At 37.1% G+C, this 14,018-nt stretch overlaps 1 pseudogene; it reads right to left on the bottom strand.

Annotated features, from left to right (window-relative positions):
* Positions 1 to 823: 823 nt before the first annotated feature.
* LOC101320588 (CBY1-interacting BAR domain-containing protein 1 pseudogene) lies at positions 824 to 1,677 on the bottom strand (annotated as a pseudogene).
* Between the last annotated feature and the right edge of the window lie 12,341 nt (positions 1,678 to 14,018).

The following is a 14,018-nucleotide window of genomic DNA, read 5'->3' as shown; positions in this document are numbered from 1 at the left end:
AAACAATGGTCTCTTGCCTCTTAGGCAGGTCCAGACTTTTTCCCGGACTCCCTCCCAGCTAGCTGTTGCGCAGTAGCCCCCTTCAGGCTGTCTTCACACAGCCAACCCCAGTCCTCTCCCTGGGGTCTGACCTCCGAAGCCCAACCTCAGCTCCCAGCCCCCACCCGCCTCAGCAGGTGAGCCGACAAGCATCTCAGGTTGGTGAGTGCTTATTGACAATGATCCTCTGTGGAGGAATCTCTCTACTTTGCCCTCTACATCCCTGTTGCTGTGCTCTCCTCCATGGCTCTGAAGCTCCCCCCACCCGCCCACTGCCCGTCCCCACAAGTGAAGGGGCTCCCTAGTGTGTGGAAACTTTTCCTCCTTCACAGCTCCCTCCCAAAGGTACAGGTCCCGTCCCTATTCTTTTGTCTCTGTTTTTTTTCTTTTGCCCTATCCAGGTACATGGGGATTTTCTTGCCTTTTGGGAAGTCTGAGGTCTTCTGCCAGCGTTCAGTAGGTGTTCTGTAGGATTTGCTCCACGTGTAGAGGTATTTTTGATGTATTTGCGGAGAGGTAGGTGATCTCCATGTCTTACTCCTCCGCCATCTTGAAGGTGTCTCCCTGTTTATTCTTCTAAAATAAGGTTTACATGGACACATCCTGAATTTTATTTATTTATTTATTGGTCAGCATAAATTTCCTTTAATAATTTCTCCATTTCCAGTAGGATTTCATTTTGAGGTTTAACATATGAATCCAGTGTAAAGTTCTACAGTTTTAGTAAATCTGGATTTCAAGTCATTTAAGATGAAAATGGAAATGAAAAGTTTACTTAAGAAGTTTAATTTTCTTCTTCTATAACGTCTAAGTCTTCATCTTCTTCATCGTCCTCTTCTGCTTGTTGATCCTTTCTTAATCAACAAATAGTTACCTGTCCTGCTCCAGATAAACACTTAGCTGACAGTGATCTCTGAAGAGGTGACTTTGAATTTGCTCTGACGATATCTAAATGACATAAATAATCTGGTGGATACAGAGAATTTTGGAAAACCTCTAAATCTTCTTCATCAATCTGTTGTATATTTTGGTAGGAAGCAGTGTAGAACTCTAAAGCTTTGCTGTGAAATAACATTTCGATAATGATAAATTCTGAAAATATAGTCTTTATATCCATTATTTTCTGCTTTTCAAAATTGTCAATGGTTTCCTCCAAATGACGAGTTATTCAGGTAGCATCCCTTGTAGCTCTTTGTAATTCAGTTTCTGCCTGTGAAATAACATATCAGTCAGACGGGTTTCTCTGACATATTCTTTCTGAGTTAACAGTTGAAAAGCTTCTTGATTCCTTGCTGTTAATGTTACTTTGAGGTCATCTCGTTTCATTTCTACAATGGTTCCATAAGCTTTCAAATGTTCAACTACTTTGGCTTCAAGTCTTTCAACGTCTGCTTGTCAATAATCCTGAAGTTTGGCAAACTCGTCAGCAAAGTTTTTCAGGCCCTGATTTAAATTTGGGGTCTCTGTAGAGACATACACATTGATTTCATTCACCAGGAGTTCTGCTTTGTATCTCAGTCTGGCAGTTTTCTGCACGTAAGCAGCAAAGATTTAGCACAGCTCTCCAAAATACTTCTCCGCATTTGTGACAGCAACTTACAATTGAGCATCCTGGTTCTGCAAGCTGCATTTCAACATCTTGCCTCACACACAGCCAGAGACTGCAGGCTGGGGCCCAAAGACAGGGGCTCCGAGGCACCCAGGCCCATCCTGGATTTAAAAAAGAAATAAATGTAAAATAAGTAATTTCTAGATTTACCTTTATAGTCTATTGAAAAGGGCTTTAACTTGGCAGTGCAAAACAAATTTAATGCACAGCACTTTAACGAATATCACTACTCAAGAACAGTATGAAAAATATTAATTTTAAAAAGCAAATTTTAAAAAGATAAAGTGTAAAATATTTACTGAAAGCAATACCCATTAAACAACAACAGTTAAGGTCAAAGACATCTTTTTTTTTCTTTATGTGTGGGTTATTTCACAGAGGAATAGTTGAGACTCCATGATTGTATGTGATTGTATGAACACTATGGTTGCTTATTCAGTACTCAGAATGCTGAGACTTACTGGTTGTCGTTTAGGATCAGAATGAATACACTTAGGAATATCCATTTCCAACTAAGATGGAGTAGCTGGGAACAGAATTATCACTGAACCTGAAAAATAAAAAATGCAGATGGACAAAATATATGGAATAAAGGTTATCAAGGCACTAGCATCAGTGAATGTAGGACAGTGATGCCTGAAAGATGAGGAGAAATGTTGTGTGCCTTATGAATTTCCCTAGATATCTGTGTTGAGAGGATTTCCAGGCCGTAGAGTATGGAGGCAGAACTGAGGCAGAGTCTGGACAACACACTGAGTTGAAGAGACAAAGCTGAGAGTTTGAGGACAAAAAGCTGCCTGGAGTTTACCTCCCTAAAGTGCTGCAGAGGAGAGAGCTGCACAGAAAGAGAACACAAAGATCTGAGCCAGTCCCTTTATTTCTTTAGCAGAGTGCTAATGAGTGAACGGGAGTGAGGAAACTACCCAAGGCCAGGGAAAGAACCCCCTGAACAGGTTAAGGTGACAGTGCATGCCAGCCTCTCTTCTCTCCAGCCAGACTCAAAAACTTCATGATTCGTAGGGCATCAGGTGGAGCTCACTGAAGCGTCTTCATCAATCATAGGAAATAATTGGTCTAAAACACTTCTCCAGTCTTGCCTAATAAATCTGAAAAGCAAAAACAAACAGTATCCAAGTAAATTAACTGTGACCCAGAACAACGCTCAAGAATATTTATGACAATACAAAAATATCCAGCATCTAGCAAAGTGAAGTTCACAATGCTGAATTCAATAAAAAATGATTAAACAGACAAAGTAATAGAAAAATATGACTCATAATGAAGGAAAAAATCAATCAAAAGCCAAAGCTGAAATAGATGTTAGAATTAGCAAATAAAAACATTAAATAGTTATCATAACCCTATTCTTTATGTTCAAAATTTAAGTATAGACATGGAAGACATAAAAAGAGACAAAAATTGCATTTCTATAAATGTAAACTAAAATGTTTGACTTGAGTAATACACTAGATGGGATTTGTGAAAATTTAACACTCCAGATGTAAAAATTAGCAAGCATGAAGACTTGGGAATAGACATTATTAAGATGATACACAGAAATACAGGAGAATTTTTTTTAAATGAATAGAGAATCAGTGAGATATGGAACAATTTCAAGTGTCTAATATGCTTGTAATCAGAGTGCTCAAAGACAGAGGATAGGGACTGGAAAAAATATTTGAAAAAGTAAAGACTGAAAAAATTCCAAGTTTGATGAAATCTATGAATCCACATATCAACAATATCAATGAATCCCAAGTACAAGAAACAAGAAGAAAACTACATTTCACATAATAATCTATTACCATAATTATGGTAATGGTAATGGTATTATGGTAAAGAGAAAAAATTTTAAATCATGCATATGATGAAGAACTTATATCCAGAATATATAAAAACCTCCCAAAACTCAATAAAAAGAGAACAACTCATTTTTTTAAAAAAGTGGGCAAAAGATTTGAATAGATCCAAACAGGTATGCTATTGTGGCAAATAAGCAAATGAAACAATACACAGCATGACTTTTCATTAAAGAAATGCAAATTAAAACTGTAATGAGGTACCACCACGCATCTATTAGGATGGCTAAATTTAAAAAGACAGAGCATCCCAAGTGCTGACAATTCCCGGGATGTAGAGTAACTGGAGCCCTCATATAATACTGAAGAGAATAGTACAGCTATCAACACTCTGGGAAAGAGTTTGGCAGTTTCTTAAAAAGTTACACACACCCATACCATGTGATCTAGACAGTCCACTCTAGGTGGAGGGAAATAAAAGTCTATGTCCATGCAAAGACTTGTAGAGGACTCTTCAAAAAAACTTCATGTTTAATTGCCAAAATCTCTAAACAAATAAAAAAAGTGAATTGATAAACTTGTATCTTATACATGTTTCTAATATAATTTTACATACATAGTATTTTTATATAATAAATATTTATACAATAAAATTAACATAATTTTATGCATGTATGCAATATAATTATTCTATACAAAAATTTATATAATGGAATTCTGTTCGGCAACAAAAATGAATGAACTGTTGATATATTCTACATCATGAATTAATCTCCAACTAATTATGCTGAGTGAATGAAGCAAGTAAAAATAGAGTACTCAATATAATTCTATTTATATCAAATTCTAGGAAGTGCAAACAAATCCAGAGTGACAGATTAGTCTATAATCTATAGTGACAAACTAATCTGGGGACAGGGTATGTGGGTGGAGTGAGGAGAGGTAGGAGAGTGGATTTATAAAAAGATAAGGAAATCTTTGGGAATGATGGACATGTTCATTACTTTGATTGTATTAATGGTTTCATGGGTGTATACATATGTCAAAACTCATCAAATTGTGTATTTAAATTAGGTGGTGTTTGTCGTTTACTAATATTACATCAATAAAGAAGTTAAAAAATAAGTACACTTAGGAATGCATAGCTTTTTCTATCCCTGTTAACACTCTTAACTTGGAGTGTGCTGTCTTGGAAGGTAAACTGTGCAGTATAACAGTGGCAAAATAAAAGATGTATTTTCTTTTGACATTACTATTATCTTATTCTATGATACAAATTATTGACCAAATATCTTTCTGTATACATTTTAGTCATTTTGGAAACCCTCTTCCGTGGAATGTTTCTATTGGGGCTGCTGTTTTGCCAATAACTAGATACATTACTGGCATAACATATCTGGCCCCTCCTGGTCTCAGCCCTGGAAGCCAAAGGAAGAAAACCTCCTCTGTGATGACTCACCAATCAGATTTCATTGTGCAACTAACTGTTCAGTACTGGAATCATTTATTTCATGCTACTCACCAGAGAAATTATTCTTTGGGAAGTTTAAAACTTTTTGTGGAAACAGTTTCCTCATTAAAAAAGCAATTTATGGGCTTCCCTGGTGGTGCAGTGGTTGAGAGTCCGCTTGCCGATGCAGGGGACGCAGGTTCGTGTCCCGGTCCGAGAAGATCCCACATGCCGCGGAGTGGCTGGGCCCGTGAGCCATGGCCGCCGGGCCTGCGCGTCTGGAGGAGCCTGTGCTCCGCAGCGGGAGAGGCTACAACAGTGAGAGGCCCGCGTACAGAAAAAAAAAAAAAAATTTGTATTTCTTATAGAAAATTTTACAAAATACCCCCCAAAATTTTAAGTATACTATATAGTTGCAACTGCTATTAATATTTGGCATAATTTACCTGTATATTTTATTAAAAATCATATTTATATGTTAACACTACATAAAGTCATGTATCTTGTTTTTTCACTTGATATTAAATGACAGTTTTTATCCTAAACATTTTAACGGCTGTCATAAATTCAATCATTTAGACATCCCATGATTTATCACCCATCTCCTGTGTTTAGACTTTCATGTAGTCTTAAATCGTTTACTACTATAAATAACATTGCAGCATTCACATTTTGCATAAAACTGTTTTCTTGAAGAATCTTCTCTGAAATGGAATTCTCTTCTTAAGCATACCCATAACCTAAAAATTCCTCTTTCGGGTTCAAGAATCCATTATCATCTACTGAGCACTTACTATGCAAGAGACTGTGTAGTAGAGGATAAGAAACTGAATGCAGCCTTAAGTCCTACAGAAGCTAAAAGAAGAAGAAATGACCATAGGAGTTTCAGAGTCATAGGTTCAAATTTGAATTTGAAAGCTCTTAAACAGTATTTTAAAAATACTGAATATGGTATTGGGAGAAGAATGGGTGGAGTGGAGTGTGCTGTATGTATTCTTCTGCAGGAATTCTTCCGTCCTCTGGATTTGGGTGTTTCTCCAGCAGTCCTCCATAACATCAGTGTAACTTGAACCACATGTTCATATGCTAAACAAGAACCATCTCTTGGTATGGCTGAGGTAGAAATGGCTAAATGTCTTCCTTGCTGATTTTAATGTTCATAGAGATGAAACCAAGATGACAATTTGAGTTCCTTAATGTTAGTATGCAAAGAAAGTCTCCACATATATTTTTAAAAATTAGAGAATGTCATAAAATAAAAATGGTGTATTTTTCTTTCTACAATGTGTATAGAAATTTTCTTCCACAGAGTTCAGATTTTCTTATAAAAACATTTTATGGGAAAAACGTGCTGTTGGAAATATTTGTGAAATCATTAGTGGCGTTGGGTAGGCAAGTATGAACCATATAGTAAAAGATAATAAAAGAGAGCAAAAGAGTGGTCAGAGACAAATTAAAACCCTGGTTGAACAAACACAGTATTGGTAAAAATGTTATATTGATATCAATGAAAAGACAAAATGTACATTGAGGGCAATTTGGTTCACTATGGTGAAACATTTGAAAATGCTTAAAAATGGATTATTTACTTTGTAAAACTCAGAGAATTTGGATAACAATGGCCTTTGTGAATAAAGTACGATTATTCCGAGAAGGGAATTATGGAGCTAAAAAGAAACACCGGAAGTCATTCCGGACTGGAGTGAAGGCCTGGAATTATCTGGATGGAGAGACATAAGACCACTTCGTCTTCAGTATTCAGAATGCAGCAGGAAACTGCTAAGGGGTCGTTGCTACCATTAGTCTTTTAAAAGCAGCTGTGAATAGGATAGAAAATGATTCATAAATACAGACACTGGTTATGCCACTCCCTCCCCTACAACTCTAACAGACATTCTCAATCAATTGCGGACTTTTTCACATTAGACTTAACAGGAGTTCGGAATCCTTCTTAGTGTAATACCATGGGTGTGCACTACTCACAGATGGACTTTAAAGATATTTAACATGACTTCCAAATCGGAGATTTATTGATGTTTCAGTTTTCTCATCACCTGCTTATTTGATAGAACTCTTGTGTAGGGTACATAAGATAGTTCATGTTAAAGTACATTGTTAATAAAATGCTGGAAATTGTTAATGCAGAGATGACAGATAGGATGATTATTTGTTTATGTTTATAAAAATGTGGCTAATGCACTAACAAGCTGAATTCCTTTACCTACAGCCTAGAAGTCCTTACTGTATGCAGACTTTTGTTAGAGTCATGTTAACGCTATCACATGTGTGTTTTCCCTTAGACTGTGTGCTTCCCGAGGGCAGAGCATGTGTCTTTCATCTTTGTATTTCTGGGACTTGTAATATCAAGAACATAGAATATACTCAATACTTGTTGAACTGAAATTAGAATAAAAAGCTGGATAATTCAATGTTTTTAAACTCACAATTCACTTTTATTACAATCCTAGATGAGGCCAGCAGTTCAGAATTTTACCTTCCATCTACATTAGGCATTTTCCAGCCCCTGCGAATTTGGATTTCATGTAGTTTAGTCTGGATGTTTCCGTCCAATTCTGTCGTGATATTTATAAACCAACACATATGATATTCTTCTACATTGTGTAATAATGTGCCTTCCTTTTGCTGGAAATGGTTCCCAAAAGGAAAGTATTAATCCAACCACAAATATGTTTACTTTTTGAGATTCAAGTACCTGAAATAGTGATAGAATCTTTGATTTTATCTCTGTTCGGTCTTGCTACCATCCGCCAACTGATTTTGAGATTCCAAAGGAAAATCTTTTCATATGTGCCCTCTTGAGCATCGTATACTTTAATCCCTAAGAATTTAGGATTCAACTTGCTCTGCTCCGAGGGTGGTGTGTTTTAGTTCATAGAAATATTGAGACAGGAATGCCTTGGCAAATTTGTTTTGGAAGGAGAGATGAATATTTCAAGCTCATATTCATACTGCCTGGGGAGAAATTTGTAATCTGGATCCCACAGCTGTTGCTGGGTGAACCTGTGGGGTCGTTTTCCTCTGGCTAAACCAGTAGGGGGTTCCCAATGCCTGTCTCTACAGCTAGATGCTCTCTGCATTTTTATTACTTGCTGTAACCTTAACAACTATGTTTGGAAATGCATGGTTTTTAAAAAAATCCCCTGATAACTTATGTATTTTGTATTGACTTGAAATCATGCTCATTCACGGGTTCTGCATTTGAGAGGAAACAAAAAAGATTTGGATAGATTCTTAAAATATTTTTCAAGAGTGGGAGCTAAAAGGAGAAGCTTTTTTTTTTTTTTTTTACTGTCCTAAGAGATGACTTTTGGGTTGATGCCATAAAATCTAGTGTGTGTGTGTGTGTGTGTGTGTGTGTGTGTGTGTGTGTGTGTGTGTGTATGAGCACAAGCGACATGTCCCTGTGTGCTAGCATAAGATCCATCCATTTGACCTTCCTTTCCCTCATAGCATTGTGGTACTTCAACACTTGACTCTAAATCTCAAGGCTGTGAGGCCCTGTGATAGCGTAAAGCTATCAGCTAGGGGAAAGCAGAGACGTGACATTTTAAGGGAGAGAATTTTCTAAAAGTAGACAAACAGGGAGGGGCAGATGGTTGGTGGCAAATTTTCTGCACCCCTATGCACCTCAGAGCAAAACAGTGTTTTGCAGATAGTAGGTTCTAGCAAATATTTATCAGTCTGATATTATATTCTATATTCTTTGAGGAATTCTTTGGGTCTGTTTAATAATTATTTTGGGGAAAACATGAAACCATGTTAGCAATATGTGATTTGCATATTATAAATATACCAGCCTCTGAAAACACTTGCTGCTTTTGTTTTCATAAAACTTGCTTTAGGAAGAAAAAAAAAAAAAACCTGTTTTCAAGGTTTGCCCCTAATACTGATATTCTCATTTTTAGAGTTTCTGACTTCAATCTGAGAAGAGGTGTTGAGACCTTTGGGCCACACTGTTCTTATCCTTGACTCACTTGATCCTCAAAGTTGATTTCTCATTTTTAAAATGCATATTACATCATCTGTCTGTGTGAATAATGGCACAAGAATGAACTCATGGTTAAAAATTACTTGCAATTTGGAAAGGTTGGTTTCTATAGCTTTTAAGTGCACAATATTGAGTTGATGTACATAATGAGTCTTTTTTTTTTTTTTTTTTTTCATTCAACGGCAAGGTGTTTCCTTCACTGAGCTTTGAATGGGTCTTATGAAGAGGATTTTCAAGTGACACCTGGGAGAGCAAGGCAGTCATTACTGACTTTACAAGAGCTTCTTTGAATATATGTTACCCTATCACCAACTTTGCTGGTGATTTAAATTCAGCACTATATTTGCTCTGATAATGTTACCCAACAAATTGGATAGCACATATTCTGACATCTTATCTAGGGGATCTCAGCTGTTCCCTTGCAGAAATAAGTTTGGAGCAGGGCTGCAATGCAACCTTAATTACAGGGCAGATGGACCAGCTACAGATGGATGTTTTGCTGCTAGATGTTCTGTTCCAGAGAAGGATGCAATCAGTTCAAGCTGTTTTTAACTGATGTTTCAGATTGTGGTCTTGTAAACAGGTCTGAAAATAGCCACTTTTTAAAGACTGTAAATTCCTGTATTTAGGGTTATGCCTTAAAAATGAACCCTAAAAAGAATAAGGGTCAGAGGATGGAGTAGCTTTCAGTTTTGAATTGCTAGCTGGATGGCTGTAGTACTGTTCTTAAAAGAGGAGGAAGCAGGTCATTAGAGGGGATGCATCTAAATGCTGTGTGTCAGAAATGAAAGGAAAATGGAGTTTCCTTGATGCTGGGGAACTGTATAACTAGCTGGGATAACAAGCATTGATATTTATTGTAGTGGAATGCAGGGGAGAAGCTGAAAAACAAAACTCCTGGTGTCTCTGCTCCACATCTGCTGAACTAATTTGGGGGTAATTTTATCATTTTAATGTGCGTGATGCTCTTCCCCAGTTGCTAAAGTACCCTGTTGTATACCAGATGTCAGACATTTAATGAGGCCTCTGAGGCTCAGGATGGGTTGCATTGCAGGTGTTTAATGCTTGCCAGGTCTTTAGATAAACCCACAAGCTGGTGTTTCCTGGTTAGCATTGATTCACAATACTTAGATCCTTTCGTAAATGTTAATGGCCATTCTAGCCACGAGGAGGGGCTGGAGGCTACTCCATCCACTCTTGTCAGTATCACCCAAGATGGGTGCAAATGTAAAAGGCTCCAGGTTCTAGGGCACTAAGGGGTTAGTATTATGAAAGATGGAATTAAAACTCCCAGCCTATAGAGGTATGGCTTGAAGTACAGTAAACTGACCAAGAGGGTACAGTTCCTAGAGCCTAGGATTTAAGTCCTGGCAAAACACTGAATTTCTCTGTCTCAACTTTCCTCAACTTTAGTATAAGGATAATATTAATATCTATCTCTTAGATTTGTTGTGAGCAAAAAATAAAATAATCCAGATAAAGCATTTAGCTTAATGTCTGGTACAGCCTTAATGCTGCTCTATAAATGTTATTTAGTTTTGATATTATTATCTGATCTCTTGGGTATTCACTTTATCTTGGGAATCTTCTTCTGTGGAGCTTGGCTTCCAGCTAAGGTAGATGATGACTTAGGTCACCTATGCTACAGTCATTAGTTCCCCTTTTAGAAGTGGTTTATCTGGATGTTTGGAGCACTAGGTCTAGAGTCATACAGACTTGGGTCAGAGTCCTGGTTCTGACACTTAAAACATCTGTGACAGTGGGAAGTTTATTTAACTTTGTTAAACCTCAGTGTAATAACCTTTATTTTTTCCAGCTTTAATGAGATACAGTTGACATATAAAACTGCGTAAATTTAAGGTGTACAACATGAAAATTCGATACACAAATATATTGTGACATGATGACTACAACAGGGTTAGTTAACCCTTTCATCACCTCAGATAATTACCTTTTTCCTTTTGTGGTGAGAACACAAGATTTACTGTCTTAGCAATTTTCAAGTATATAATACAGAGTTGTTAACTGTAGTTACCATGCTGTACATTAGTTCCCCAAAACTTATTCATCTTATACATGAAAGTTTGTACCCTTTGACCAACATCTCCCTCATTTCCCCCACTTGCCAGCCCCTGGCAACCACTATTCAGCATCTCACTGGTCATAGATTTTTTTTAACTGGACAAGTGAGTCTTCTCATTCCCACTGAACTCACATTGCACCTACTTTTGACTTTGATTCTGATGATAAGTTTACCTCAGTCATTTTAAGATTATAGACTTTGGGTTCAAAGTGTGTGGTCTTCAATCTCTTAGTCTTAGATGGCTCATTCTTTTAGGTAGATATTCCTGGATTTGAAGACCAGCTGGATGTGATATTTTGAGAAAGAATCTCTTTTAGCATTAGTTTCCTCAACCTTAAAATGGGAATAAAATTATCTAATTTTTGACATTACATTTTAAAATGAGCTTATGCAAATAAAGCACAGTGCCTTGCCTGGCCCATGTTATAGGCTGTCAGTAAACAAGTCAGACTGCTGCAGGAGGTGAGGGAGTGTTGAGGCAGAAGGAGTCATACAGTCCAACTGTAGCTTGGATCCATGACCTAGAGCTTACTTTATCAGAGGATAGGTTCCAAACTTTCACTCATATTTAACCCTTTCTCTTCCTTCTTTTGGCTTAGACTCTTTTTTCTTTGTCCACTCTTATTTCTCCCGTTCTATGCCCCTAGACCCAACGCCCAATCAACCAGGCATTAAGTATGCAAATATAAGTTGGTGCCTTTTGTATTGTCCACTGATGCTTTGGTATTTTTTACTGCTGATGGGGAAGAGTCAACAATGGCTAAATTCATTGCTCAGATTCTGGAGAAAGTCAAGCATGAGGGTACTGTCAGGCTAGGAAGGTAAGCTGTGGACCCAAGTTCTGATGGTCAAGGCCGAGCAGAAAGCAGAAAGATGTATAGGGACTCTAAAACAACTATAGTACATTGAAGATGCAGTGCCATTTAATTCAGTTTTCTGCACACAACCCCTTTCATAGCTGGCTTCTTTCATAGTTTGACTTCTGCCAAATTGCACCTTGGAGTAAAAATTAAAACAAAACAAAACTTTCCTTGCCACCACTGATGGATCTCTGTTGCAGATTTTTTCAACAGGTGACAGCCACTCTGAGAACAGAGAATTGACAGCTGCCTGAAGTCAGCAGTTAGAGCTGAAATTGAGAAATGCGTGTTATAGTGCTGCTTAGTGAGAATTTGAAAATTTCCCCCTGAACTTTAAACCCTTTAACATACCTGCCATAGTGTTTTCTGAATTAGAAAATTGCAAGAGAAACTAAACGTGAGAAAGAACTACTGAGAAGGTGAAAATATTTTTGCTGACATAAAAGACAGGAAAAAACCCCAGAACTTTCAATGATATTTGGAACAGGACTTTGTAACATATCCTTATAAGTTATTTTTATATTGGTGCATGTAAACTATGAGGGAGGAAAAAGTACAGAAGAAAAGGCGATTCCAAATTAAGTTAGAATATTACATTACTTTGAGTACATGTGATTGAATTACCTTAAATATAATTAAAGAGGTATAAAAAGGTACTTTTCTCTTTCTTCAATAAGTAATTACTGGGCAGATATTTTTGAATTACTGGTTTAGATGTATATGAAACTGTTAGCTAGTCTAACTTATCCATACGTCTAGGTGTGGCCCTGGCAGAGAGTTCAAATTATTCTATTATGGAGTTGGATAAACTGCCTTTTCTTTTAATTTTAAGTTTGATATGAAATAAATTATTTAAGGTGTCTAGTAACATAGATGCTGATAGTCAATCCTGGATAAAAGGAAAGGGGAAACTAAATGAAAACATTAGCAACACTGTACTCCACAAAGTTTGTTTTGCTTACCTCATATTCCATAAGTGTTGACTCATCACCTCTAACATAGCCTCTAAATTTGGTGAAAATCCTTGTGACTGTTTTTGAAGGATGTGATCACAGACAGAAATTTTATTTTATTTACTTGGTTTAAAGAATCAAGCAAATGTGTTTGAGGACCTACACTGCATGCTTCTACGGATTCATAGAGTGACTGGAGTGGAGAACTCAATTCATTCAGAGTTGCCTCTCTGAGGAGGTGACATTTGAGCTAAGAAGTGAAGGATAAAAAAGACCAAACATAAACATCTAGAGCAGAGGAAATGACTGGTTCAAAGTCTTGAGGGCAGGAGTGAACGTGTTATCTGGGTGCACTGGAAAAGAAGTTTCCCTTAAGAATTCTGAACCACACACCTGGATTCAGTGTGTGGAACTCTCTTTTATGACTCCCAAATACTAAAGCCAAGAATTATTTTAAAGTAGTCATGGTTGGCATCACCCCTAGAAGAGGTAAATGAATTTTCTCTGCACAGAAAGACTTCATGGTAAAGTTTCCCTAAACACACAAGAAATCAGGTCACCATAACTGGGAGACAGCAGAAACTATAGTCTACATAATCAAAAGCCCAAAGATGACAAATGCTAGAATGATCAGAACAGAATTTTAAATGAGCATGTTTAATACGTTGAGAAAAATGAAAGAATATTAAATATGTTTTGAAAAATGAAAGAGTATTTAAGGTCTCTCTTTACCAGAGGACATGTATTGAACACATTTTATGTGGCAGGCAGTGTCCTGAGACCTTATAAGGTCTCCATTCCAGTTTATTAATTATCCCAATTGTTCAACTCTGGCTCTAGAACACCTATGTATCTGCTTCTTCTCCTAGATACTCTTCTGGGTTCCATTCAAGGTCAATTTGCCTTATTTTTCAAAATGTATGCAATCTACCTCTTGGTCCAATGTTGTAGAATGTACGGTGGGCTACCTTTCAAGGGCACACCTGTTTTCCACTCTGCTTGTGACCTAAAATGAAAGAATGCTCTGTCCTTGAGCCTGACACAAGTGGGCAGATTTGGGAAATAATGATTGGTTCAATGGTACAATTCATAAAAATGGACATAGAATTGGCAAATGAGAATTATAAAGGATTTGAATTATTTGGACCATTGGAATGAAGGGTGAAGGGCTTTAACACACACACACACACACACACACACACACACAGAGATAAAA

This window comes from Tursiops truncatus, chromosome 1 (assembly GCF_011762595.2).
Source record: "Tursiops truncatus isolate mTurTru1 chromosome 1, mTurTru1.mat.Y, whole genome shotgun sequence".
NCBI classification, from domain to species: Eukaryota; Metazoa; Chordata; class Mammalia; order Artiodactyla; family Delphinidae; genus Tursiops; species Tursiops truncatus.
This window is presented reverse-complemented; position numbering and strand designations above follow the sequence as displayed.